A 23,885-nucleotide genomic window follows, 5' to 3' on the forward strand; every position below is an offset into this window, starting at 1 on the left:
AACCATACTGTGTACTCATTAGACTGTTCATTCCGTTCAGCAGATCATTTAATTCTTCTTCACTTTCACTCAGGATAGCAATGTCATCAGCGAATCGTAACATTGATATCCTATCACCTTGTATTTTATTACACTCCTGAACCTTTCTTTTATTTCCATCATTGCTTCCTCGATGTACAGATTGAAGAGTAGGGGCAAAAGGCTACAGCCTTATCTTACACCCTTCTTAATACGAGCACTTCGTTCTTGATCGTCCACTCTCACTATTATATTACTTAAAATCCGTCTTGATTGCAAATTTTTTTTATTGTTCATATGACCGGTTTCGGTTCATTCAGAACCATCTTCAGATCTGATATTTCAGTTACAGGAGTAACCCGTCCAAATCCAGCAACTTTCACATGCTACGTCACATGAAATTATTCCCTCTTGGTTGTTGTACATATTGTATATGACCCGTCTCTCCCTATAGCTTACCCCTACTTTTTTCAGAATCTAGAACAGTTTGCACCATTTTATATTGTCGAACGCTTTTTCCAGGTCGACAAATCCTATGAAAGTGTCTTGATTTTTCTTTAGCCTTGCTTCCATTACTAGCCGCAACGACAGAATTGCTTCTCTCGTCCCTTTACTTTTCCTAAAGCCAAACTGATCGACACCTAGCGCATTCTCAATTTTCTTTTCCATTCTTCTGTATATTATTCTTGTAAGCAGCTTCGATGCATGAGCTGTTAAGCTGATTGTGCGATAATTCTCGCACTTGTCAGCTCTTGCCGTCTTCGGAATTGTGTGGATGATGCTTTTCCGAAAGTCAGATGGTATGTCACCAGACTCATATATTCTACACACCAAAGTGAATAGTCGTTTTGTTGCCACTTCCCCCAATGATTTTAGAAATTCTGATGGAATGTTACCTATCCCTTCTGCTTTATTTTACCGTAAGTCCTCCAAAGCTCTTTTAAATTCCGATTCTAACACTGGATCCCCTATCTCTTCTAAATCGACTCCTGTTTCTTCTTCTATCACATCAGACATATCTTCACCCTCATAGAGGCTTTCAATGTATTCTTTCCACTTATCTGCTCTCTCCTCTGCATTTAACAGTGGAGTTCCCGTTGCACTCTTAATGTTACCACCGTTGCTTTTAATGTCACCAAAGGTTGTTTTGACTTTCCTGTATGCTGAGTCTGTCCTTCCGACAGTCATATCTTTTTCGATGTCTTCACATTTTTCCTGCATCCATTTCGTCTTAGCTTCCCTGCACTTCCTATTTATTTCATTCCTCAGCGACTTGTATTTCTATATTCCTGATTTTCCCGGAATATGTTTGTACTTCCTCCTTTCATCAATCAACTGAAGTATTTCTTCTGTTACCCATGGTTTCTTCGCAGCTACCTTCTTTGTACCTATGTTTTCGTTCCCAACTTCTGTGATGGCCCTTTTCAGAGATGTCCATCCCTCTTCAATTGTACTGCCTACTGCGCTATTCCTTATTGCTATATCTATAGCGTTAGAGAACTTCAAACGTATCTTGTCATTCCTTAGTACTTCCGTATCCCACTTCTTTGCGTATTGATTCTTCCTGACTAATGTCTTGAACTTCAGGCTACTCTTCATCACTACTATATTGTGATCTGAGTCTATATCTGCTCCTGGGTACGGCTTACAATCCAGTATCTGATTTCGGAATCTCTCTCTGACCATGATGTAATCTAATTGAAATCTTCCCGTATCTCCCGGCCTTTTCCAAGTATACCTCCTCCTCTAGTGATTCTTGAACAGGGTATTCGCTATTACTAGCTGAAACTTCTTACATAACTCAATTAGTCTTTCTCCTCTTTCATTCCTTGTCCCAAGCCCATATTCTCCTGTAACCTTTTCTTCTACTCCGTCCCCTACAACTGCATTCCAGTCGCCCATGACTATTAGATTTTCGTCCCCCTTTACATACTGCATTACCCTTTCAATATCCTCATACACTTCCTCTATCTGTTCATCTTCAGCTTGCGACGTCGGCATGTATACCTGAACTATCGTTGTCGGTGTTGGTCTGCTGTCGATTCTGATTAGAACAACCTGGTCACTGAACTGTTCACAGTAACACACCCTCTGCCCTACCTTCCTATTCATAACGAATCCTACACCTGTTATACCATTTTCTGCTGCTGTTGATATTACCCGATACTCATCTGACCAGAAATCCTTGTCTTCCTTCCACTTCACTTCACTTCACTGACCCCTACTATATCTAGATTGAGCCTTTGCATTTCCCTTTTCAGATTTTCTAGTTTCCCTACCACGTTCAAGCTTCTGACATTCCACGCCCCGACTCGTAGAACGTTATCCTTTCGTTGATTAGTCAATTTTTTTCTCATGGTAACCTCCCCCTTGGCACTCCCCTCCAGGAGATCCGAATGGGGGACTATTCCGGAATCTTTTGCCAATGGAGAGATCATCATGACAGTTCTTCAATTACAGGTCACATGTCCTTTGGATACACGTTACGTGTCTTTAATGCAGTGGTTTCCATTGCCTTCTGCATCCTCATGTCGTTGATCATTGCTGATTCTTCCGCGTTTAGGGGCAATTTCCCACCCCTAGGACAAGAGAGTGCCCTGAACCTCTATCCGCTCCTCCGCCCACTTTGACAAGGCCGTTGGCGAATGAGGCTGACTTCTTATGCCGGAAGTCTTCGGCCGCCAATGCTGATTATTTATCGAAATTTAGGAAGTGGCGGGGATCGAACCCGGGAACGAAGACGTTTTGATTATGAATCAAAGACGCTACCCCTAGACCACGGGTCACCATTAGAACTATGGGTGCCCAACTCACCTCTCCCTTGTGGGTACGGAAAGTGCTGCCCAGCGCTTTTCTGGTCGCCGGATACGGCGTTCTGACGACCGAAGAAGATCTGCATCATTGCGTTGTTGCTGAATGTGAAATGTTATCGAGGGAACCTCTTCAGTGTGTCCAGTGACTGAAAACGTTTGTGTGTGGGCATTTCGAACACTCGATGGAAGTTTTATAAAGTGGTTAGGACCAGATTCTTTTGTGATTTCCTTTTTGTAGGTGTTTCCGACGTAATTTTGGAAAGTAAGTTGACATTTAACTCGTAACTCGATGTAATATTTAACAATTTTTAGACCTCACGTCCCTATTTTATAAGTCCATTCAATTTTTGACGTATAGCTTTCTTTGAATGCTCTGTCGGAAACCGGAGCTGAACTGTTACCTTTACAAACTGGTGAATCATCCTAACTCGCCAAGTTCTGTATAGTGTTGGTCGTACGCTAAAAGAGTATTTAACTGAATATTTCGCTAGCAACCTGAAAACTGTCAGACTTCTAAACTTCCTATTACAGATTGAGATCTTGCATCGGCGTAGCTACACTACTTTTCAACATGAACTAATTCATGCAAATTACTTTATAGGAATTTGATTTTAATTAGTTTGAAACGTACATGACTGTCTGTAAATTAGATTGCATAAAAGAACGATTCACAAGAATACTCAGAATGACTAACTGTAGCTTAATATAAATGAGCTCTGTTACCAAAACGCATCTGTTGAATTTACTCGAAATTTCTCTAATTGAAAACTGTTCCCAGTGTTATGTAAATAATGTTCGTTTAGGCCATACAACAAATTCTTACCTGGTAACGGATACCTTCACTTTGCTCAGGCAGAAATGCTAACGATGATTTGAAATGAAACACTGCGCGTCAGTTTGCCTTCTTATGGGTATTTTATTTAAGTTGATGTTATAGAAAATTACATTTTAGTTTCTCTTTTCAAAATTATTTATAGCTGTTCACGTAAAAGTGAAAGGCACGACAATGCAAATTTTACCGAAAATGTTTCCTTGTACAGTGGAATATGCTTTATGGTTCAAATGGCTCTGAACACTATGCGACTAAGCTTCTGAGGTCATCAGTCGCCTAGAACTTAGAACTAATTAACCTAACTAACTTAAGGACATCACACACATCCATGCCCGAGGCAGGATTCGAACCTACGACCGTAGGAATATGCTTTATGAAATATTTATAAATGAGAAATGGAAGTGCTTTGAAATTCATGCCTTTTAACGGCCCAAAAGAAATTCCTAGTACTACGGATTATCAGCGTTCTCTCTCTCCGCGTTTTCATACTCGATATTGTCCGCTGCTACAAAATATTTCTGTCACAAAATTTTGTTATCTTGACTTCCAAATACAATACTATTTAACAAATCAAAGTGGAGGAGAGCTAATTAGAATAGTGAAGACGTGGTTGATATTTCTCATTGATTATCACCACGTAGGTATTTTTATACATAATGCAATCTGTGCACAGCAATAATTACTGAACTCGCGCTTGCAGCTAAAAGACTCAAACCAAGTTACCTTTTTCTGAAGTGCTTTTTCTTTGCACAATGATCTGAAAACTCGTCCTTCATCTTCAGGCTACACAACATGGACTACCTCTGTGCGGCACCTCCGTTATCTAAGCTGCTCACTCCGCCATAATACAATACCCTCTCTCCTCGACTGCACAACTATCACTGCGCAAGGCTGTATTCGACTGTTTTGCAATGGCTTTCCCGCGCTTTTCTTAATAACACAACCTCTGGAAACCATATCATGTGCACCGCTCATGTGTCCTGCATACTAAGATATTTAAAGTGTTAGTATTCCGGACGGAACGATAATTTTCATTATATTTGCATTCAAAGATGCAACACGTGTGTGATATACCGAAGTAACTGTGATTTATTACTATTTCATTTAATGTATAAACCTTTCAAACTACACAAATTTCCACATAAGACAGCAGTGGGTTTCCTTTTCAAAGCAAAACAATGCTAAGTCGTAAATATTGTAATTTATGCGGACATATAATCAGATTTTGAAGAGCGAAAAGCAGCTGGAATCCGTTCTTTCAGAACTACGATACTAAGAACCGAAATTTCTGTAGTTCCGTCTGAGAAAGCGAAGTTGGGACTGAAATCTCTGGAACTAATTTAGCTATGAAAGAAGACTGTTCGTCAGACTCTGAAGAATTTTCCAGAATTAATTTGGGTTGAAAACAGAATTAAGATGTCTCTCACCCTATAAGAAAACTCTGCGGTGTACAGTTTTACTTGAATCACGTGCATCCCAGGTGTGTTCAAAAAGTAGCGTGAAATGTGTGATTTCTCGGGTTGTACTAGTCCTATGCGCACGATTTTTTGTTGTTGTATTAATAAACATATCCGAGAAGTATCTCTATACTGGTAGCCATACTGGATGTTTAGTCTATCGTCACTTGTTAAGATGGTTACACGGATTCGGTTACGTTGGGTGATTATTCATTTGTTTTATAAATCGTTATAAGAATAAAATAAAGTGTAACAAAGTTTTAAAGGTGTTGAATATTTCTTTTCGTGAGTCTATTGTGAGTAAGACAAGGGTTTACGAGTGGTATAAAAGTTTCCAAGGTGGCTGTGAAGAAGATGGTGAAAGTTGTGGACGTCCCAGCGCATTACCAACCTATGAAAACCTGGAAAAAATCAAAGAAATAATTATAAACGATCACCGAATCACAATCAGAGAAGCAGCTGATGACGTTGACGTTTTAGTTGAGTCATGTAGTGGAGAGCAAAATTTGTGCCAAAGGTGTTGAATTTCGTGCAAAAACAACGGCGAATGGAAGTTGCTGAAGAGTCGCTAAATGAAGTCAACAACGTAGCAGAACTATTGAACAGGTGACGAAACATTGGTGCGCGGGTGTGATGTCGAAAATTGGACCAAGTCGTCCCAGTGGAGGCATTCTGGCCGGCCGGGGTGGCCAAGCGATTCTAGGCGCTACAGTCTGGAACCACGCGACCGCTACGGTCACAGGTTCGAATCCTGCCTCGGGCATGGATGTGTGTGATGTCCTTAGGTTAGTTAGGTTTAAGTAGTTCCGAGTTCTAGGGGACTGATGACCTTAGAAGTTAAGTCCCATAGTGCTCAGAGCCATCTGGAGGCATTCTGGGTTCTCACGCCCTGAAAAAGCTCGGCAAATGCGGTCGAATGTGAAAATTCGGATCAGTGTTTTCTTAGATTTTAACGGCGTGGTGCATCGTGAGTTCTTGCCAACAGGTCAAACGATCAATAACGGGTACTACAGTTTGAGGTAAGCAATCCGAAGAAAATACCTGGATGTGTATGGAAACAATTCATGGCTTTTGCGGTGAATTTCTGGCGAAAAACAATGTTATAATCGTGTTCCAGGCTCAATACTCACCAGATGTGCATTTTTTAATGTCGTCAAAAATAAAGAGAACCTTAAAGTCCCATCGTTTTATACGCTTAGATGAGATTAAAAAGCATATCGCTGAAAGAGCTAAGTGATATCTCAAAGACAGACTTGCAGAATTGTTTCGGGGATTGGAGGAAGCGCTGGGATAAGTGTGTAACATACAATGAGGATTACTTTGAGGAGATAATATTAATGTACACTAATAAATAAAATTATTGCCAAAAAACGGAAATGTTCGTATCTTTTTAAAATCCTCTCGTATCTTAAGACATAGTTCGAGCTCCTAATTTTCTAAACAGCTTTTTACACGAATGCATAGTGTGTGTCCTACACATGAGACTAGCTACTCTCTCTTAAGCGGAGAAAATATTTGTTGGCTGTGACTAGGTCTCCCCACAATACGTTTCCTAGTAGTGAGGGGGGGTGTCAATTATTACGTTCCGAACAATTTAATTTGCAGCGACCACCATCTACAAACAGAAAGTTACTCTAGCTTCTCATGTGATAACGAAGGTGAATGGTTTGTTACGTTGCACTGTTAACTGTCTTGGACAGGCGACGAAGCCTGGTTTTCGCTGTGAAGAATCCAGAATTTTGTCATCACTACACTGCACTACGGACGGATTAACGAAGATGAACAGAGCTTCCAACTGTTATTACTGGACGTTCTCCCTCTGCCAAGGAATATAGTAAATGGAGTGAAAGCCTACCTGCAGAAATGAAAATCGGAGTCGCGCCCATTTTGTTTGAAGCGACTAACACACCAGAGTGCCTCCTTTTATTGTCCTGCGCTTATGTTTACTCTCGACAAAGCTGGAACATACACCTTTTTCTCTACAGGAATTCCATTAAGTAAATGAAATACGAACGCTGCCGCCTCGTTCAGAAATCTACATCTACCTTCCGTGGAAAGCATAAGTATTTTATGAAATTAAACATATAATTACACAGAGACTTCGAGACAAGGGAATATCGCGGAGTGTCATCGATGAATACGCGCAGGAACCCGTTGGCAATTATAAAGCGAGTAGTGTGAACGTCAGCATGTGTCACGATAGTGAGCAAAAAAGTTGTATTCGTCTGAGGGAGAAACTATTTCGATTTATGCAGTCGGTTTCAGTAACAGGAAATGCTATTTTCTGTTTTATTTCTTCCCGCGATTAAAAGTGAACGAAAAAATAAAAGCTGCAAACAGCATGTGTCTTCATTCCACCTGTAACTTAGGTTGATCCCTGCTGTTGCTAACCAGGATGATTGGGAAACGGAGGGGGGCTTGTTTCTTATTTATCCAGAGAGAAAGAGGGAGGGGAAAAGGGTGTTTGTTGCTTAAACTGGTTGCAACGGTTAATCGCAAAGTCACGTACAGAATTCCGCTGGTGAACGTCTAGGCTTCGGTAAGTCACGACTGTTCTGGTGTGGCGGAGTGCCCCTCCCTGAAAGACTGATTCTGCAGCAGTGCCTTTCGTGCCAGCCACTAGATCGGTTACGTCGGAGACAATTGCACTTACACATCGTTTAAATATTGCGAAATTCTCTGCCATTCCTGGGGAGACGGTTCCACGTAGTGCTGGGCAGTCATGGGACGCTCTCTCATTCACAGGCAGGGATTCGGTGGCGGCCGCAGCTGCTCGGGGTGATGCTTTCCCTACATGTATCCCCACTTGATTCTTATAATCACGTAACGTACGATTCTTATAAGCACATAACGTATATTTGACTGCAAACCGGTAAAAAAATTTTGCTATGATGACATAAATTCACCTTGACGTCATTATTATTTCCAACAACCTGCTCGTTTAACACAAATTACGGCATCACACAATCTAGTGATCTTCCGAGATGCTACTCCAGGAGTGTGTAAAATAAATGTGTGCAACGGAAAATAATAAACGCTAATATGAAGATTTGACCCTGTCTGACTACCCCTGAATCAGATCCTAGGATCTCAATCCAAACGTAAATGAATGATGGAGGATTGGTTTGGATTGTTTGGGGGAGGAGTCCAGACAGCGAGGTCATCGGTCTCACCGGATTAAGGAGGGACGGGGAAGGAAGTCCGCCGTGCCCTTTCAAAGGAACCATCCCGGCATTTGCCTGAAGCGATTTAGGGAAATCACGGAAAACCTAAATCAGGATGGCCGGACGTGGGATTGAACCGTCGTCCTCCCGAATGCGTGAATGATGAAGGCAAGTAATCCTACTAAATGATAAAGTTCGTTTCTGCCTATGCCTTTATTGTATATTAAAAACAATCTTTATTACAAATTTTTATATTTGCTAACTACAATTACTGATCTATTGAACAATTCTGCCCTTTTATTATGACTGCGCGATCTAATATAAATAACGCGAAATGAGTGACATCATCTATGTACCAAACACAAGAAGACACTACTTTTAAAGATGATCTGCAATGGAGTGCAACGGCAGTGGAAACAAATCCTACGTGCTCCCAGCTGTTTAGCCTTATAGCTCCTAATAAGCCAAAGCAATTAGCAGTATCACCGTGTGTACTGCGTCCGGTGCGTCGGAGTGATGGTTCTCGTACACGTCTGCGACGATGGAAGAACTCCAGCCACAAAATAAACTCTTTCAAAGAGTAGGACGGCTGAAGGCGGTCTTCTGACTACTATACTCTAATACTGTCTTCTCCTCTCTGTGTTCTACAGACCAGAAACGCGAACTCCCAGTAACAAGGACGGAGTTCAGATAACGCCTCAATGTAAGTATACGAAGAAGTAGTGCTCTCAATCACTGAATGCTGCGTACTCAACGACGACTTCTAACCCGGAGGTGAAGTCCAGAATCGTATAAGTTCACAACAGTACAGTGCCTAACCGTTCTAACTATAAAATCTCTGGAACCGCGCGACTGCTACGGTCGCAGGTTCGAATCCTGCTTCGTGCATGTATGTGTGTGATGTCCTTAGGTTAGTTAGATTTCAGTAGTTCTAAGACCTAGGGGACTGATGACCTCAGATGTTAAGTCCCATAATGCTTTGAACCATTTGAACCATTTATAAAATCTCGTGAGAGCAAAGACAGCAAGTCCGTCCGTACCAATAAGAAGCTCATACTGAGCGACCGTCACACACGGGAGGTCAAAACGGAAGACCGCGTCTCTCCAGTGCTGGCTTCCCAGCAAGGCTTGGCTCCCCACCATCGTAATTCCGTAAACGAATCATATTCCCGAAACCACGGAATATTCTCTCCCTCTACAGATTCTTCCGAACGCCGTTTCGTCTTTTGTCTTCCAGCGCGGAAAGTTTGCGAGGAAAAACCTATACTCCTACAATGGTACTCTTCTGAGTAAAAATCCTTGGAAATAACCCAGCCTGCGTGTTTTCCGAGGAGTTGCTTCTTCGTTCCTCTCACCTACATCCAAGATTTTCAGCATTTCCGAAGTATAATCCTTCCGGTTTGGCTACAAACCGGCCGGTCGCGACTCTATTGTGCTCCAGCACTTAGGTGCTACGACGTCTGTCTTGCTATTTCCTGTGTTTAAGCAGGACCAACACACGTGTGGGCCTTCCACCCAGGGCTTTAGTTCCGCCATCCGTTTCATTTCCATTTTGACGATTTTCCGACCATGACTGTCTCAAGACATATGTAAAGGTTTTTTTTAAATTACCGCTACCAGTCACAAACTTTGCCAACTCTTGTATTACTTATTTATTTAGCGACATGTTTCGAGGGTTAAACCTCATCTTCAGGCCAAGTGGCATTACAAAAAACAACTTTCCACAAGGTCATACTGGTATTACATAGTCTTTCCTTGAATGCTGTGGTCGTCTTTGTTCTTCTGGTGTCGCAGTCTCGTTGTGATGTGTTGCAGTGTATCCATTTCTGTGGCTCTCGTGGCCACTGTTCACAAATATAGCAGTAACTTGGAGACACGATCACAGATAGTTCTATAGTGCAGTGGACGATACATTTACAATAACATAAAAAACCTTTACATACGTTTCATTTCCACTGGCGTTCCAACCTCTACTAGTATAGGCAATCATTCATTACGCCGTTTTTATAATAAAGACACTCCGTCACCTTTCATGCAATAAGCGTTAACAATTATTTACAAGACGTACATGACAACGCCAGTCTCCTTTATATATTCACATATACGGAACCTGCCACATGATACCTAATTGTGTTTGTAGATCACGGGAAAGTATGTGGATGAGTGCTTGTAAGGTGCGAAACTATAGCCACCTTACAATGTGATTATGGCTTAGTAGGGGTTTGTGTATCATGGTGTAATATTTATTACATATACACGACCTATGGTTGGAGATCAGTAAAACTGTAGTGCTCATACAATTTGCTATGACGACATTAAATTGTCGTGATGCCATTATTTCTATCAACACACACACACACACACACACACACACACACACACACACACACACACACACACACTAGTGCTGAATGAGTGGCTTAGTAACGATAACTAATTCGGATACTTTGGGGGAATCTTGCTACATTGTGATTTACTGAAACCAAATGGTGCCGGTGCTGTGTGACACGACTTTGACACGACATCGCCACATCGTTATGTACCGTTGTGACATGATGTAGACGTGGCGTCGAGAACGGTGGGACAGAACTCACGTAATTTGATAAATTTTTGGAAAAATACGAATAACTGTGAAAATGTGGGAAAATATGCAAATTTGTGGAAAATGCTGAGAAATCAGTAAATTTGTGAAAAATGTAGACAAATATATACAGTTGTGGAAAAATGAGTGTATTTACATATGTGCATAGGTGTGGCCTCTGTTGGTGCCTTGAATGACGAAAATCACGTAATATTAAATTGTTATTAACAAACAGACTCCACGTGATGTCACTTAACACAATTAAAGTAATTTGTTATGAACAAACAGACACAGCCTGATTCTCTCCTTATGCTGCAGAGCTTCACAGCGAGCCCACCCACTCACAGGTCCAACGTGGACGAGGGGAGGGAGAGAGGATATGGAGAAGAGGTGGGAAGATTCCCCTGGATGTCCTTGATCGATAACTTATGCTTCTCTGGGGAGAGAGGAAAAGGGGGGGGGGGGTGATCATGATGATAAGTTGCACAAGAGTGTAACCTGACACTGTAAGTCTCAGTCAGTGACGCTGAGATCAGAAGCTGAATGTATGCCCACTGATAGCCTACTCTCATTTCCCTATACTGTGCAGCATTGGCCTCTTCTCCAATACCCCAAAACTCTAAACACTGCACAATTTGAGGTGCCAGCCAAACGAAAACCCTGTCAGATGCTGATAACGCCGTGTCTGATGATTACGTAGTGTATCCGTGTGCTCACCATCTGACTTCGTACACGCCCTTTCTGTACCCTAGTAACACCACTAAACACAAGCAACATTGATGCAGTCTTGTGGCCGTTATACCTGACCTAGGTAACTGCAACTATCATCATTTACATACCCACCAGAGGTGTCTCCGTACATGAAGTCACAGTAACATCCGTCCGTTTATTTTGAGTTCTTCACCTTTTTCTCGGGTAGTGTATAAAAAAATTCCTTTATTCTCGTGCAAAATACGTTTAGTTTGTTATGCATCCATTCAGAAACGTTTTTAAAATTGCTAAGACTAGCCTATCAATGAAAGGTTCTTTCCTAATCGATGGAATCAATGACGTCACATGTATGTGGAATATCAACTTGTCTGCGAAATGTGTGCGGTCAAGGATTCTCTTCGGAATGGGAGTTAGCCATTTACCTCGTTAGTTACAACGACGATATACAGGCAGTTACTGACTGCCGCGTTTCAGATCAAAAACTGGGTCCTCATGCAAGTTTTAGGGGATGGAACCAGACACAAACCACTATTTGGTCATACAAAAAATTAACTAAACAAGTTTTATCTGAAACAAAAGAATGCATCAAATGAATGGAAACGGTAAATTTAGATACGACTGTTAGAACAGTATAATACGAGATACAGTTTTAAAAGATTATTGCGGAGGATTATAAGGTATCTATCCGGTAATATAGAACAAGATTAGAAAGATTTAAGAAGACGAAACGTCTTAAAATACCAGATGGTGTACAGAATACAAAAATACAGTAGTAGCTTGGAGATTCGAAAATCTTAAGACAAACACATATCCTTCCATTCATAATCATAAGAATACATTCATTTGAATACGAATAGCACGATTGCTGCATTTATAAATGCTGTGAATAAGTATTTATATTGAGATTTTCATGTGGATTAAACAATTCAATGCTTTGTTTTCCAAAATTCATGACAAGTGAAATGTTTTAAGTGTTTTTCGTACTTGAATCTTGTGTCGACTGCTGAAAATTGCCTGAAAAAAAACCTATTATGTAAGTTGGTCAAGAACTTTCAAGATTTTTGCTAAATTAAATTTCCTCTTTCTGTAAATACAGCCTATGCATGTCCGAATTCTGGATAGAGGATTCTGTAAAAATTTTAAATGCATTGATCAAAAACTTTTAGACATTTCGCTAGATCATTTCCCTTTCATATATTACATATATCTTCGTATGCTATATATATTTAAAAAGAATGTTTTATATGTTCATCCAAATTTTCTTGCAGCATAGTGTAAAAACAGGAAAAAATCATCCAGAATGTTTAGAGATTTTTGCTAACAACAGTCCTCTTTAAGTTACAGATTATGTTTATGTACATGTTTAAAAGATATGTAGTATTTGTCCATCTGAACGTTTCTTAGAGTGTGAAAAAATTAGAAGTAAATCGGTTAAAAACTTTCGGAGAATCTTGCTAACAGTATTTTTCTTTTGTGTATATTAAAATAAAGTAACGTATGTCTGTTTGTAAGTTTATCCTTTCATCGAGGAGTGCTAGTTCTGCAAGGTATGCAGGAGAGCTGCGATGTTTGGAAGGTAGGAGACGAGGTACTCGCGGAATTAAAGCTGTAAGGAGGGAGCGTGAGTCGTGCTTGGGTAGCTCAGTTGGTATAGCACTTGCCCGCGAAAGGCAGAGGTCTCGAGTTCGACTCTCGGCCCGGCACACAGTTTTAATCTGGTCAAGAACTTTCCAAGACTTCCTCTGGAAATTTTTCCTTTGCATACAGTACACAAATATTAATATGCCATATAGATTAAATGCGTAGCCTATGTCCATCCAGACATATATCAGAGTACTGTCTAAAAATTTCAAGTAAATTAGTGAAGAACCTGGTCGAGATCTTTGGTAAAACATTAAATGACAACTTGTCTTTATATAGTGGCATAGACGATTAAGTAACATCTAGAGCTGTGAAAATATTAATAATGAATTGAGAGAGGCTAAAATCATTGTCAGATGCCAAGACGGGAAGAGAGTTATAACATGTGTGAAGTATATAAACCCATTATGAAATGGAAGTTGCAAAAAACGTAGTATAGAAAACACAATGTAGGCCTGGATAGAACCTGAAGGATGACGTAATAATTATCACTGGGAAGTTAATGGACAAACGTTGAGGACACAAACAAAGGAATATTATATCATTCCTAGTTAGTTTTTGTATTACGGGAAGGATAATGACGGGGCCAAGAGACGAAAATTAATGGAATATCCAAAACTTCCAATACTATATGCCAATGAAAAACGGACACTGAGATGAAGTGATAAAAGAAGGGAAGAAGCAGCAGAAATTAGGTTTCTATGAACTGTATTAGGTGTTGCAGCATCGGTCTCGTATAGGGCACAGCATTCAGGCGTGGGATGTGCGGGCTAGCCACCTCTATAATTTTGCAGTTGTGTAACGAAGTAATGCTGGTTTACTGTTGTGCAATGCAGCAGTCTACCGTAGCGGTGGACAAAACTGCTGCATAAAGCAACGTTTCACATCCAGCTGTGTGATGGGGAGCAAGCTCCAGTCAACACACTCCAGTCGCAAACTTGTAGCTGCGCTGGCAGCAGGACATCCACCGACGCTGTGCACTCGTCCGTTGCAGTCTCAGCGCTAGTCACCAAGTAGGCGTGCAGACAGGTAGCTGGCCTACATCGAGGAACGCCAGCTGCCAGATGAAGCTGCTGGCGTACCAGCCATCAGCAAGCACTGACGGTTCCGGACGTCCAACTGCATCTGTGAGGCGACGCTACCCGTCGTAAGCCATCACCTGACACACTAGTCAGCCTTGGAGAGTCCCGGGTTCGTGTCGGGGCGTCTGCTCGCCGGAGCCAGTCACATTGCGCTGCAGTCAGGTAACGCCTGTCCAGCCCCAAGGTCGCTGTTCTGTGGAACTGACTACTTGTCTTGTGTCAGAAGGGTCCCATCACTGGCAGCAGTAGTTATGCTGTACCAGCATTCTGGTACCCCAGCGGGCTCACTGGCTGCCACCAGCCACGGTCAGCATATGGGCGCAGATGTCAACCTACTGTATGAGAAGCGACCAATAGTGAAGTATGTTTCATTGGGACAGCTTTCTTGACTCTGCTCTCACAGCATTATTGGAAGATCACATCCCTACAGCCTCCGACACATGACGTTATGGAGGCAGGCCACGGCTATCTTGCAGCACTAGTTACAGCGTAGCGATCAATATGAAACTGACACAATTACGCAGGTATAAATTTGTAAAACTCCTGTAGACTATCGCAAGTAACCTTGGTCAGATAAGACGGTAACCGCGTTACCTGAACGTTAGGTGGGTTGCATACCTATTGGATGTTGCATCATTTCAATCCCTTTGTTTCGTATGCGATAAGAGCCTTCCTACATTCCCCTAGAAACCGGAGGAGGCGAACCTCCTAGAAAGGGAGTGAGGATATATGTACGGGCGGTACATTTTTGTTACGGGTACGTAGTTATCCTCCCGTCTGTCACCTAAAAATAAACACTATCATAACAAAATCGAAATTGTCAAGCTTGATTCATGTTTTATTCGAAAATTATTAATCTGTAATGTTGACCAGAGGGATAGCATAGAAAAATAGAAAAGAATTGATATTTATCACACAGCCCAAGAAAAGACATCAAATATCACTTAAATACTTCGTCGAGATTATATAAAACACGTTTCTATTACTTTCGAATTTACAAATAATAAAAGGAAACTCTTGCCTTTGATCATGTTGAAGATCGGTCAGTTGAGTACAAAAATAAGAACAATAATTGCATAGATTTGTTATGTTGGTGTATGTAAACCGTATTTGAATCAAAAGTTACTGCTTTGGTTACATAAAAGCGCAGAAGTTACGTGATCAGCTAACTTTTATTACTTACATAATGTATATATTTGTAAGTATATAAAATACACACTGGACTAACACTAAACGATGTGACGTTCTAATTATTTGTAAAACAAACAACCAAAAAGAAAGAGAAGTCGTCGAATCCCAGTTTCTCTCTCACACTTTCATTTATGTTTCTTTCCCTGCTAATACTGGCAATGTTACCTGTAGTCCCTCCAATTACTACGTTGCCTGTGCACTGTATCGAAACTACAAAACCGTAGTTATGGTAGAACACACAGGTAAAATGCCAACGGGCCGCGTTGACAAAAGGAAATCATTTGGTACTACATTTTAATCTGCTCGAAACTGTGATAGAGTACCGAGATAAGGGATTGCAACACCTAAATAGACTAAAACTAAACTCCGTCCGAACAGGTCATCGAAGGCCCAACGGCATCGACCGGCCGCCGTGTCGTCCTGAGCACAGAGGCGTCATCGGATGCGGATATGGAGGGGCATACTGCTCTTCCTGTCGTATGTCAGTTTACGAGACCAGAGCCGCTCCTTCTCAGTCAGGTGGTTCCTGAATTTGCCTCACAAGGGCTGAGTGCACCCAGCTTGCCAACAGCGCTGGGCTGACCGGATGGTCACCCATGCTAGTGCTAGCCTAGCCCGACAACGCTTAACTTTGGTGATCCGACGGGAACCGGTGTTACCACTGCGGCAAGGCCGTTGGCACCTAAATACACTACTGCTAAAATATTCTAATATAAACCAACAAAACGACGAGACTATCAACGTGCAGATCGTCCCTTGGCATCGAAATGAGAAGTAACATAATGAAAAACAAGATTTGTCAGTCGTCAGATACAGGAAACCAGCCAAATGTCCAAACACAAACAACTGCCGCTTGGCCATAAAAATATATAACTGAAACGAACAACATTCGAGACCGTTTAAAACAGCAGCATACCGAAGTATCGTTTCACACAGGCTGTAGTGAAGGATAACATTCCTCCACGACTCGATGTTTACAAGTAACATCATTGCTCTTCAGATACAGTACATTCATTTGCTGTATTTCGTTTTATTTGTGCACCGTTTTCTACAACCAACAAAACACGTTACATCACATTCAACACTTAACAACTGCCATTAAAAAGTACCACTGCCACGTAAAACATTCCATTCTTGTTGTTGTATATCGGTCAACAACACCTACCGATCATTGTCTACACCGTAAAATACGCATCCTTTCCAGAGTACTACTTAAATAAAAGAAAATTCCGATGTTGTCGTGGTCTTCAATCCAGAGACTAGTTTTATGTAGTTCTCCATGCTACTCTGTCCTGTGCAAGCTTCTTCGAGTAACTACTGCAACCTACATCATTCTGAATCTGCTTAGTGTATTCGTCTCTTAGCCTCCCTCTACGGTTTTTACTCCCTACGCTTCCATCAAGTACTAAATCTTTGATCCCTTGATGCCTCAGAAAGTGTCCCACCAACCGATCCCTTCTTATAGTCAGGTTGTGCCACAAATTCCTCTTCTCCCCAATTCTGTTTAGAACCTCCTCATTAGTTACGTGATTGACCCATCTAATCTTCAGCATTATTCTGTTGCACGACATTTCAAAAGCTTCTATTCTCTTCTTGTCTAAATTATTTATCGTCCATGTTTCACTTCCACACATGGCTACACTCCATACAAATACTTTCAGAAAAGACTTCCTGACACAAATCTACAATGGATGTTAAAAAATTTCTCTTCTTCACTACTTCGACCATGACCAGTTATTTTGCTCCCCAAATAGCAAAATTCATCTACTACATTAAATGTCTCATTTCCTTATCTAATTCCCTGAGCTTCACCTAATTTAATTACACTACATTCCATTATCCTCCTCTTAGTTTTGTTAATATTCATCTTATATCCTCCTTTCAAGCCACTGCCCATTCCGTTCGACTGCTTTTTCAGGTCCTTTGCTTCTCTGAGAGAATTACAATGTCATCGGAAAACCTCAAAGTTTTTATTCCTTCTACATAGATTTTAATACCTACTCTAAATTTTCTTTTGTTTCCTTCACTGGTTGCTCAATATACCGACTGAATAACGTCGTGGATAGACTACCACACTGTCTCACTCCCTTCACAATCACTGCTTCCATTTCGTGCTCCTGGTTTCTGTACAAATTATAAATAGCGTATTGCTCCCTATGTTTTACCTCTGCCACCTTCAGTATTAGAAAGAGAGTATTACAGCCAACATCATCAAAAGCTTTCTCTAAGTCTACAAACTCTATTAAAAGGTTTGGCTTTCCTTAATCTATCTTCTAAGATAAGTCACAGGGTCAGTATTTCCTCACGCGTTCTAACATTTCTACGGAATCCAAACTTCTACCAGTTTTTTTCCATTCATCTATAAAGAATTCGTGTTAGTATTTAGCAGCCTTGACTTATTAAACTGATAGTTCGGTAATTTTCACACCTGTCAACACTTGCTTTGTTTCTGATTGGAGATATTATATTCTTCTTGAAGTCTGAAGTTATTTGACCTGTCTCATACATCTTCCTCACAAGATGATAGAGTTTTTTTATGGCTTGGTCTAAAATATTAGGGCTCCACTTTCCGGCATACCTCTTCTCAAATGTGGCAATATCTTGATGAAATCGCTCTCCATGTTCATCAGTTACTGCACCACAATCTTTGAGGAAGAAGTCAAGATGACTGTGTAAGAAATGCATTTTCAATGACATGTTGCAATCAAATTACTGATAAGATGACAACATGTTATCTAAAATCTCCTTGTAATGTTTTGCTCGTTTGTTCCCTAAGAACTGTAAACAGACTGTCTTAAAACATTCCCATGCATTCTTCTCATCATCTTGTATGATTCCGTCAAAGCTCTTCAAAAAGCTCTCGAATATGTGGGCCTACAGATACGCCCTCCTTTACTTTGGCATCGCTTAAGTACAAGAATTTTTACCTTAAGTACTTAAATGTGTTGCCATGTTTGTTCATTCCCTTAACAAAGTCTTTCATGAGACTCAACTTGATGTGCAAGGGAGGGAGCAGAAACTTATTAGGGTCTACCAGAGGTTCACTCTTAATGTTTTTTATACGTGGTTGAAGAAACTTTCTGGAGGGCCATTCATGTTTACTGTAATGAGATGCACAAGCTCGGCTATCCCATTCACAGAGAAATCAACAATATGTAGTGTACTCCAACTGCATACCTAATACCAGTGCAGCCATTTTCAAGTCACTACAAATCTGCCATTGAGAGTCATTATACTTGATGGCTTCTAGTAAAATTTTTATGTTTTGGTATGACTCTTTCACATGCACACTATTCCCAACTGGAATAGTAGGAAGTTCATTACCAACATGTAAAAGCACTGCTTTTAAGCTCAACTTTGACGAATCAATAAAGAGTCTCAACCCATCAGGGTTGTAATTAATTATAAAAGGCTTCATTCGACCATTTATGTCCACATATGCCACAAGACTGTGTTGCATGTTATACAATGGAGCAAATTGTTGCTTTCTTCTGCAGTGGAATGAAATATTTACATTGCTTTCCAGAAAATTCCACTGCTGCAAACTCGATGCTAAAATCTCAGCATCAGCTTTAGAGAGCTCCAGATCTCTAATGAGATCATTTAACTCTTTTTCAGACAGTTTTTGTAGATCATCAGTTGATGATAAATTTGGAAGAAACCCTGGATCTTGTGATGTACCTAGTTCAGGACATTCAAAGTCGCCATCAGAAGTAATCTCGTACTATGTCGGTGGTTCAGGTATTGACAATCCTTCCCCATGTAGAACTGGACGTGTGGCAGGTGGAATGATAGGACAGACCACTGTCCACTTCTTCTTCTTAGATATTCCCTTCTTGATAGGAGGAACCATACAGAAGCAGCGGTCACTGACATGGTTTGTTGGCTCACGCCAGATCATGGGCACTGCAAACGGCATTGAGCATCCTTAACCATGCATCCAATTCCTGAGGTTGCTGGCATAAGCGTTGTATATCACATATGGAGCCCAGGGTTTATCCTGATCACCTATTTTGAACCCAAAATAACAACTGTAAGCTCTTTCAATCAACGGAATTATTTGCTGTATTTTATGAATCAAATGTCACTTCTCCAAACACACAGCAAAATGTGTCTGCACTGTTAACACAAACTCGTGGCATTTTTGTTCACTTCAGTATCAGTCACCTTGGACTGGTCCAACACGTGGTATGATGGTGGGGGTTACCCATGGCTACACACCACGATAATCTCTGGTTCGCATAGCTGGAAATTTGTACAGGAGTTGTTACATTTTTCACGTGTTAAGTACCGACTGCTGTGTCCTGTCTTTAAGCTTCCACAATATTATTTTTCGAGAAGATAACGCAAGACCGCATATTGCCCATTCTGTCCCTGCCTACCTCAGTACAGATTTTTTCGACTGTTGCCCTGGCCAGAAAGTCTGTGGATCTCTCATCCACTGAAAACGCTCGCTAATGTATCGATGAGAGACGTGCACGCCAGTGTCCACTATCCACTGGCCACCACGATCGATAAACGCTGGCGCAGGGCTGGAGCAGTAAGAAATCACCAACAAATTTAAGCATCCTGTAGTCAGGGCGTACTTACCATAAGTAAAATACCTTTATTTGCCATCCTCCCCACTGCTGCATTTTTAATGGGCAGCAGTGTGTAGTATGTGGAGTGGCTGCAGAACGGTGGATTTAATAATTTCCTTTACAGTCCATTAACGGTTCTCATGACACACAGCGCCGCGCTGGATAGCCGTGCGGTATTAGGTGCGTTGCAACGGTTCGCGCGGCTCACGCCGTCGGAGGTTAGAGTACTCCCTCGGGCATGGGTGTGTTTGTGTTGTCCTTAGCGTAAGTTAGTTTAAGTTAGATTAAATACTGTGTAAGCCTAGGGACCGATGACCTCAGTAGTTTGGTCCGATAGGAACTTACCACCATCACCACCACCACCACCATGACACACAGCATGTAATGTGTATAGATGCAGATGCGTGGTACCTTTACAATATACACACAGCACGGTGTTGGCTGTTTTCTCTCTGCATTAAACAGTGTTCCTGGAAACAAGTCACTCAGTTAACTACATGATGTTTTCTGGACAATCATAACTCCGTCACTGAGTATACTATGGCTACCAGTATAGACTAACCGCTTTGTGTCCACGTGTCCAAACTTCAACACCTGGCCGGTTGCTTAGGGGAAAAATAGCATTAATGGCTTACTCTTGTCATACACACATCAAAAATGTTTTGCATCAGCCTGGTTCCCAGAACTCCTGAAGAGAGACGTGGACTGTGGATGTTGTATTACAGACACAGTCCCTTTGACTGTTCAGAGGCGTCACTAAACCTTCCCAAATATGTAAATAACCATGCATGAGCAGCACCTATTAAACGGAGGGGGTCCGACAGCAGATCACTTCCAGTCACTCCATCAGGAAGGAGGTACACGGCTCGTATCGTCTGTAGTTCAACCGTGCCTGGACGGTCAATTCCGCGGTTCGATCATGTCCGCATTGTTACTTTGTACCACGAAGGACTCTCAACAAAGGAAGTGTCCAGTTGTCTCGAAGTGAACCAAAGCGATGTTGTTCGGATACAGAGGAGATACAGAGACACTGTTGATGACATGCCTCGCTCAGGCTGCCCAAAGGCTTCTACTGCAGTGCATGACCGCTACCTACGGATTATGGCTTAGAGGAACCCTGACAGCAACGCCACCATGTTGAATAATGCTTCTCATGCAGCCACAGGACGTCGTGTTACAATTCACACTGTGTGCAATAGGCTTCATGATGCGCAATTTCACTCCCGACGTCCATGGTGTGGTCCATCTTTGCAACCACGACACCATGAAGCGCGATACGGATGAGCCCAACAACATACCCAATGGACCGCTCAGGATTGACATCACGTTTTCACCGATGAGTGTCGCATATGCTTTCAACCAGACAATCGTCGGATACGTGTTTGAAGGCAACGCCTTAGACAAGCTGTCCAGCGAGTGCAGCAAGGTGGAGATTCCCTGATGTTTTGGGGTGGCATTCTGTGAGGCCGACGTACGCCGCTGGTGGTCATGGAAGGCGCGCCGTAACGGCTGTACGATACGTGAATGCCATACTCCGACCGATAGTGCAACCATATCGGCATAATATTAGAGAGACATTCGTCTTCATGGGCGACAATTCGCGCCCCCATCGTGCACATCTTTTGAATGACTTGCTTCAGGATAATGATATCGCTCGATTAGAGTGGCCAGCATGATCTCCAGACATGAACCGCTCGAACATTCCTGGGATAAATAGAAAAGGGCTGTTTATGGACGACGTGACCCATCAACCGTTCTGAGGCATCTACGCCGAATCGCCGTTGAGGAGTGGGACGATCTGCACCAACAGTGCCTTGATGAACTTGTGAATACTTTGCCACGACGAATACAGGCATGTAACAATGCAAGCGGACGTGCTACTGGGTATTAGAGGTACTGATGTGTACAGCAAACTGATCCACCACCTCTGAAGGTCTCGCTGTATGGTGGTACAACATGCAATGTGTGTTTTTCATGAGCAATAAGAAGATCAGAAATGATGTTTATGTTGAACTCTATTCCAATTTTCTGTATAGCTTCCGGAACTCTCAGAACCGAAGTGATGGAAAACTTTTTTTGATATCTACATATGCTTGGATGCATTAACAACGTAAAAACGCACTGATACTAATAGCTATAATTGTTAGTCTGCAATTTAAGTGAATACAGACACAATGTTCATTACACCAGCCTCGGTTACCAATAGAAGCATGTGCCCTTATACCCGTCACACTTTGTATAAGGTCTTTTAGTCACGTGTTTCTGGGTGTTCGCTGCAGGAGAACTTTTCTACACCGTACTGCCTTCTGCATATAACTTTCAAGTACATAGAAGCAGCCTGTGGCTGAATCAGTCGCTTGCGTTTGTATTGAGTTTGCACAGGGCCAACTACGCAACAATCATATTTCAATAATCATTCGCTTCTTGGGGACAGCCACCCTTGAATTGCCCCCCTCACTCATTAGCGTCCGGCTCTAATGATACTGACTTAGACCTGCCAATCGACACGAACAAAATTTCTCCTTCTTTCTGTGTATTTTCTCTCTCTCTCTCTCTCTCTCTGTGTGTGTGTTTGTGTGTGTGAGGGAGGGAGGGAGTGAAACGTCGCTAGGGAGATAAACAGACATGCTCACGGCAGGAGAAACACCGCAGTCAAATACTAATTAACGCAGCTTACTTCCGCTCGCTCCCAGTTCTCAACATCTGTCCCTTTCTCCCCCTCCCCCTTTTATATCCCTCCCTCTCTCCCTCCCTCTCTCTCTCTCTCTCTCTCTCTCTCTCTCTCTCTCTCTCTTTTTCCATCTACCCCTACCTCTCCCTGCCCCTCACCATCTCTCTGTCTCTCTAGCTGCAGCAGAAATCCCGTACCTGTGTAGGACGAAGCGAGGCTTGTACGCACTCCCCATTTCCGTCCACGGCTTTGAACAATCGAGTTTCAGAAGTACGCCTTCGCAATTTCGACTCGTGGTTCTCCGCAGCGCTGTGCGGAAGCAAATAACAATGCGAAGAAACAAAGGCGGCGCACATAAAATCAAAATCGCGCTTGTTTGCTTGTTCCCTGCTCGCAGGAGTGAGTTCTAGAATTGGATCGCGCTTAACCGGGTGACTTTTCTCTCTCTCTCTCTCTCTCTCTCTCTCTCTCTCTCTATCTCTCTCTCTCTTCCTCCCCCTTCCGCATCCCACAACCCATCGCTCCGGCCTCCCACACACAAAACAAGAAGTTGTCGATGAACGAATAGAGCTGTACATGCTGCTAATGGCCCCAGTCGTCATTCACCGTGCTACTATCGAGTCTGTCGCAGGCGAAGTCAGGGAATTATTAACGTTTGTTGCAAATGAAAGCCATCGGAAGAAAGATTACTGCTATGCTATATATCAACAGCTAAACGAATGATGGGACAGTGATCAGTGCGTTCATTGCTGGTTGCAAGCGCGATACCGCTCGTAATCAACCAGACCTGTAGTCACCATCATGCCGCTCAGTCATCTGCATCCAGTTCTCAGAGGGTACATATAACCAGTGTCACGCTGCTTCAGTCAGATAGCACGAGGGAGAATGAACACGTAAATCTTTCAGTGCTAGCTTTGGTCTGTCGTATTTTATTACGATGGTTATTTCTCACTATATAGGCGGGAGTCAGCAAAATAATTTGGCGTTCGGAGGAGAAAGTTACTGTGTCTAACCTTGTGAACAGATCTCACCGCAAAGAAACTCTCCTTTGATTAAATGACTGCCACCCTCTTAATCACATACATGACACTCTTTCCCCTATTCCCTCATAATGCACAACGTGGCACTCCTCTCTGAAGTAGTC

The 23,885-nt window shown here is 42.1% G+C and overlaps 1 protein-coding gene and 1 pseudogene across 1 annotated transcript in view; one reads left to right on the forward strand and one right to left on the reverse strand.

Annotated features, from left to right (window-relative positions):
- The window catches only part of LOC126419723 (protein qui-1), a 918,484-nt gene that overhangs the window by 276,649 nt on the left and 617,950 nt on the right, over positions 1–23,885 (forward strand). The gene's annotated exons all lie outside the window — the stretch shown is intronic.
- LOC126420013 (5S ribosomal RNA) lies at positions 16,053–16,170 on the reverse strand (annotated as a pseudogene).

Source organism: Schistocerca serialis, chromosome 9 (genome assembly GCF_023864345.2).
Source record: "Schistocerca serialis cubense isolate TAMUIC-IGC-003099 chromosome 9, iqSchSeri2.2, whole genome shotgun sequence".
Classification (NCBI taxonomy): Eukaryota; Metazoa; Arthropoda; class Insecta; order Orthoptera; family Acrididae; genus Schistocerca; species Schistocerca serialis.